This window comes from Cavia porcellus, unplaced genomic scaffold, assembly GCF_034190915.1.
Source record: "Cavia porcellus strain 051 isolate PalLab524CR breed Dunkin Hartley unplaced genomic scaffold, mCavPor4.1 scaffold_26, whole genome shotgun sequence".
NCBI lineage: Eukaryota > Metazoa > Chordata > Mammalia > Rodentia > Caviidae > Cavia > Cavia porcellus.
Window position 1 is genome coordinate 26,431,821 of NW_026947509.1, and position 6,577 is coordinate 26,438,397.

Consider the following 6,577-nt stretch of genomic DNA (forward strand, 5'->3'; position numbering starts at 1 on the left):
CCTCCTTCGCAGACATTCAGAGCAGGACAGAACACTGAAAACTCTAAGAACTCCACAGGCTACCGTGTGAGCAACCGCAGTCCACGGCAGCACAGAGCTGGGTGCTCCGACTGGACAGTGAGGTAGCAGGGGCAGGCAGAAGTTCACAGCGAATACACAATAGACAGGCCTAAGTGACACTGTCTCATCTGATTACTGCTTTTCAAGGAAAGAATAAAGTAAGAGACAAATCTGAAATGAGAGTTTAAAAACACCTAGACACTGATCACATTTACAGGAATCTGAAACCCTTTGTCTTCCCATGCTCATAGGCAGCTTTGATGCACATAGTAAATAGCTTCAATATTCAGGAAGAAGAATATGTATTGTTGACAAAGGACAGGAGGTGTTTTCCTCTTCTGATAGCTCAGATTTGCTAAGTGCAGTAGCTAATCCCAAGTCCTCTTGCTCCTGCTGGCTCAGTTGAGCAAGCCTCTGCACTTTGTCTCCCTCACTCTCCCTCTTGGCTTCAGAGGCATAAGCACAAGGTTGGAAAAATTCCCTGGGTCACCTCTTTAGGTAGTGATAGGAGCAGAAGAAGCAAATGGGTTACAAAGCATATCAGGATAGGCAGGAGCCATCACTGCCGGGCAAAGGCTTAAGGGGATTGTTCACTCTACAGGGGTCAGGAGAATCCAGTTTGGTGAAGGTTCTTTTCCCAGGTGTAAAGCACAGGGTGTTGCTGGAGGCCTAGTCTTCCGTGTCAGTGCTGGCTGTGTCTTCATTCTTGACCAGTGTTTCCTCAAACCCATGTTTTGGAATGACAAGTGCTGACAGAACTCGGTGGAGCTGAACTCAAAGGATCTTCATTACTGACCTTTGACAGTGTGCTTGAGTCAGCAAATCCACCTCCAAATGATTCATTTCCCAACCAGAAGCAAAGGGGTCTGTTGTAAATCACTTGCTGTAACAACTGCTCCACCAGGAGCAAAAGAGTCATTGAGCTTCATTGTTCTACCAATGCATTATTGCTAATCCTGGTTGCTCTGAAAGGCTCAGTATCTGAAGTGGTAAAAGGGTCAATAAAAATTGCTTAAAGAATCAGTCAGAAGCAAAGGGATCTGAACCTTTGAAAGGGCCACCACCAAATGGATCAATTTTCTCAAAAGAATCATCCTTGGAAGGAACATTGCCAAAAAAGGGATTGAAATATAAGAAATCCAAGTTTGTGTCTGCAACTGGACCTGGAATGAACTTGATTGCACATTAAATGGATCTTCCAGTGTGCATGTCTGTCACTGTCAACTTCAGAAGAGTTTTTTTGCTAACTACTTGCAGCCACCACTTCATTTTCTTCAGTGTTCTCTGAAGGTGATATTTCAGGTCCACTTCTGCTGAAGATGCCTTGTGTACAGCCTCAGACTCTGGGCTGCCCTGGCCTTCAACAGGTTCATTAAGGTTGGCTGCTTCACTCTGCTGTTGCTGAGATACAAGAAACTGTAGTGCCGTTTAAAAGAACACTGTGTGGGCTGCTGCACCAACTGAGTTGATTATGATGATTTTTTTTTATTTAAGGAGAAAAGAAAAAAAACAGTGAAGGGGTACAAGTTATACAGATTTACAGAAGAAAAAAATGCGCAGTAGGAAATCACTAGTTAATGGATTACATATTGCCATCTTAGAAATAATTGTTCAAGTCACAAAATTAAAACTTGTAGAGTGGACATTCCAACAATGATACTGCAAACAGTTCTGTTCAATGATTCAATAAAACTCTGTGATATCATTTTCTATCTTATACACTTAAATATACATGCAGTTATATAGTTTAGAGCACTTTCTTTTCCTCTCTTTTGTACAATGACTATTACACATTTTGGGTTTCATTGCTCCCATGGTTCTTATTGCTTTTTTGGAAGAGAGTAAAACCAAATGTGACATAACAGAATAGAATCGGTCAAGTCAAAAGGGTGGACATAATAGATAATATAAAAACATAATACAAGGTGATCAACAATGATTACCATAATGCCTCCCGCTATCTCTAATAGAATTGCCTATATCATTAGTTGTAATACAATTGAACAAAACAGTAAAGAACAAAACCGACAAAACCAAAACATTGGAGACATTGTAGGTCTTCAAAAGTAGATAAAAGTCAACGAGAATGGGCGTCATAATGAATCTCATTATCTTCACAGCTGATGCCTAAACTTTCGAACCTGATACTGTCCAGCAAAACAGAATAGAGGAACCTCAGTCAAAAACAAGATGGTGAGAGTAATACAGGAGTTCAAATCGAGATAATAGAAAGTCAAAGTGGGTTACTATATTATATCCTGCTATTTTTTCCCTTTAATTAAATGGATAAAAATAAAAAAGTAAATAATGGAGTGGAGATTGAGAAAAAAGAGGGCATAACAGCGAAACAGTGCAGATCAAAACATAACCATTTAAGCAGAATAGTGTTTCACCACCAGATAATTCCGACCCAAAAGTAGTTACCATATTGACTCTTTCCTTGAAGTCCTTGAGTACAACTTCGTGTACTGTAGCATTAAGTATATCAAAACAATGTAAAACCATTTAAGAGAATGACAGCATTATAGAGTATTTAGAATCGACTAACAGTAAATGAACAATGGTTTCTGTATAATCTCCTTGTCTTTAAAAGGTTTTTGCTTATACTATCGTACATAATAAAATCCAATAAGATACAACCTGTTTAGACCATTGGAGACAGAAGAACAAAAGCTAGATGAGACTTCAAAACAAGATGGTACTAAATCAGTATTACCTATTAAGATGTCATTTTCTCCAAAATAGCTGTTCCTATCATCCAATCTTCTCTGTCTCATTTCTGTTGAGCTCTTTTTCTGTCAGTAGCTGTCACTTTGTCTTCTTCATTTTGTTCTCTGCTCCATTCGTTGTGGCCTCCCCGCCACTATTTCTGGGTTCTTTGTATTTTTCTTTTTTTAGAATATCCTGCAATACTTTCTGTAGGGTTGAATTGGTGGTTGCAAATTCCCCTAGTTCCTCTTTATCCTGGAAGCACCTCGTTTTTCCATCAATTTCCAGGGACAGTTGTGCAGGATATCTCAATCTTGGCTGGAGATTATTATCTTTCAAAGCTTGAATTATTTCCCCCCACGCTCTTCGTGATTTGATGGTTTGTGCAGAGAAATCTGCTGTAATTCTGATGGGTGTTCCCTTGTAAGTGGTCTGTTTCTTGTCTCTTACAGCTTTTACTATTCTGTTCTTGTATTGAATTTCTGGAATTTTTATTATTATATGCCTGGGTGTTGCTCTGTTTGGGTTGTAGGTGGCTGGGGTCCTGTATGCCTCATACATCTGAGTATCTTTACCTTTTGCTAAATTAGGAAAATTCTCCTGGATTATTTCTGTGAGTAGCTTTTGTAGTTCACTTGTTTGTGTCCCTACTTCTTTTATGTTCTTAATCCTTAAGTTATGGCTCCTCTTATCATCTTCTTGTCTTTGTATTATTGCTGTTTGTTTCTTTGTTATTTTTAAGAAGTTTTTCATTTCATTCTCCCATATTACAAGTCTGCCCTCCAGTTCAGATAGTCTGTCCTTAGTTTCTTTCAAGCTGTTATGCCAGTCTTGGATAGACTTCTTAATTTCTTGATAGTCCCTTTGAACCTGCTTCACATACTCAATGCTTTCTCTGTTTTCTCCATCAAGCAATTCTCCCCTCTTTTTCTGTTCTTCCATTCCACCATCTGTTTTTTCCTGGGTGGTGCTTAGCATTTCTCTAACTATTCTGCATACTTCTAGCTTCTGGTCGTTGATAACTTCATTCCTGAATTGGTCTATGAGGCTCTCTATATGGCGCTTAATGTATATTGGTGCGGTGTCCACTATTGCCTGTTTCTCAGAATTGGGGGCCGAGGAGCCTTTCTTGTTGCTTCCCTTCCCCATATTTTCTGTTCCTTATAAAATGCAAGCTTATATAGGAGGCCCAGCTTCCCTGCCTGTCAGCCACAGCCTGATCAAATTGCGCTGGCTAGTTGTTCCCGCCCACCGCTGCGCACCAGGGAGTTGCGGAGGAGGCAGCCTATGCGGGAGTCAGTCGCCCCTCCGGGCCACCGTCAGGCTCTGGGATCTGGGTTAGGCCAGCCTACTGAGTCCGCCAGCAGCGTCACGCAGGCCAGGCACTTTTCACCAATCCCGTCCGAGAGGGGAATGTGTGGCTGGAGTCACCACCGCGCCCTGCTCTTACAGGACTGCCCGAGCCCAGAAAGTCCTCCGCTGGAGTCAAACTGTGATAGGGGGTCAGTTTCTCTCACTCACCTCGCCACCAGTCAGTTTTCGTGTACGCCTCCTTGTCCGTCCTGTTTTTGACTCGGTTCGCAGACTCCCGTTCCCAGAGCTTCTGCGCCTCTCTCCTTGCCGAGCCGCTTGTGGAGGCAGCCAGCCGCCGGGCGGCAGGAAACCCAAATCGTGGTTTCCAATGGCGCGGGGTCGAGCCTCCACACCGAGTCTTTTCTGTTCCTATTTTAGTGCCAGGACTGATTTCTAAGTTGGTTTCTCTCAGCCCAGTTCGTTCCTGAGTCAGCAGAGCATATCTCTACCGGTTCATGTCTCCTTAGTCCGCATCATTCCTGGCCTCTGAGCCGAGCCTTTCAGAGAGCCTCTGGTAGTTGCTGTTGTCTATTCGCCATGTTCTCCCGGAACCCTATGATGATTTTTTCTGATCGTTCATTTTCATCAGCCTCATTTGCATGAGTGGATTTCCTGGTAAAAATCTTACAGGTGCTATTGAGGTTCTAGCTAAGACTTTCCCATTCCATGCTCTCCTCCAAGTTTGCCGTTTTTTTGTTGTAGGTGGCTCAGCTATTCTCTAGATTAGGTAAGTTTTTCCTGCCAAGTAGAGATCTGTGATTATTGAGTGCTTATTTCAGTTTTCAAAGATGAGATCATCTGGATCTCCTCAGTGCACTTATTTCTGACATCTTTGAGTTGGTTCTATTGCTCGGCTTTCTGCTCATCCAGTGTGTCGAGGAGTTCCTATACTTACTGCTTCTGGGTCTGTAGATTTTGCAGATTGAAGTTGTTTTTTGAATTTCCTGTTGATGATTCTGAACCTCATTTGACCTCTGTTTAATAATATCTTCTCTCCAATCAAGGCCCTGTTGCACGTGATTCTTTCACTGACAAAAGCAAATGGCAATTAGAGGAAAAATTCTACAACTGCAAACTCTGTGGAGCATTCCATCATGGTCAGTATCATTCAACTCCTAAATTCTTCCAAGCATTTGCTCATGTAACTTGGAGATAAGCAACACTGATTTCACTTGATCATCAGACAGAAATCCATTCAATGGGTTGAAGGCATCAAAACTTACATCCTATTTGGCCTTATCTTCAGATTTTACAGCCCAAGGAAACTCAGCTGCAGAGCTCCACTCTTTAGCAAAGAACCACTGGTATCATGCTTTCTTACTGAAGGAACAGCCAGGTTCAGACTATTCAGGAAAACCTCCAGTAAATTCTGGCACATGCCACAGAAGCAAAGCAACACAGATCTGTTGCTCAGTATGCCTTTGCTATCTGGGTTAGCCAAATTCCAAATCTTTCCAGTAGTAAGTCTGGAAGGTCTGTTTTTTTTTTTCAGGGAAGCAGCAGCATCTAAAACTGACACCCTTTCACTGTTGCCTGTATTGACCTGTCTATAGCGTATTTATTTATTTATTTATTTTTAACACCAAGTACATTTATTAGAAAAGAAGAAAGTTATGAAATGTCCTCATATCTTTCCTTAAGGAATTAGAAATAAAAGACAGAATAAAACCAAAAACAAACAGAAAAAAAGATCAGAAAATACAATGCCATATCAAAATGTTAACATCATGTTTCATAAAAATTAACATTTTGATTCTTACATTTCAGTAGAAATACAAGACACAGAATAGTCTGAACGATAAAGGAAAAAAATTAGAGCTCCAACCCTCTCCAATCCCATGACCTATCACAAAGTTACACCAATTACAATGAAACAGCATTGATATCAAGATAAGAAAACCACCAAAGTATCAATATGAAGTCCCAAAATAGATACCCACGTAACAGACAGTTGATTTCTGGTAAAGATGCAAAAGCAAATAAGTGGATAAGGGATTGTATCTTCAATTAATATACTGGAACAACTGGATATCCACATGCAAAAAAACCCAAACCTTATAGCACGTCAAGAATTTCTTAAGACATCCTAAAGTCAACTCAAAATGGCTCACAGTGAAAGTAAAGGCAAGTGTGACCTGAGTTATTGCTTTGGCTGAGGTCATTCTATCTGGGACAAAAAGGCTGGGACAAAGAGTAGAAGGGAAGGCAGAATCACAGAGGTGTTCAGTGAAGGGAGGCATTGAATTTGCTTCTGAACAGGCCATGTGGATGACAAAGGAGGCCATTTTGCTTTCTTTAAACTATCTTAACTTTTATTTTTATATACACATACATAAACAAATACACAAATTTTCTTATAGCTTGCCACACTAATGAAACAATATATTTACACATATGTCTTATTGATTTCACTAACAAGTATGTTCTCAAGGTGCATCCATTTACCTATAAAAGT

The 6,577-nt window shown here is 40.7% G+C and overlaps 1 pseudogene; it reads right to left on the bottom strand.

Annotated features, from left to right (window-relative positions):
- Window positions 1-339: 339 nt before the first annotated feature.
- Window positions 340-1,528, bottom strand: LOC106028634 (epidermal growth factor receptor substrate 15-like; annotated as a pseudogene).
- Between the last annotated feature and the right edge of the window lie 5,049 nt (window positions 1,529-6,577).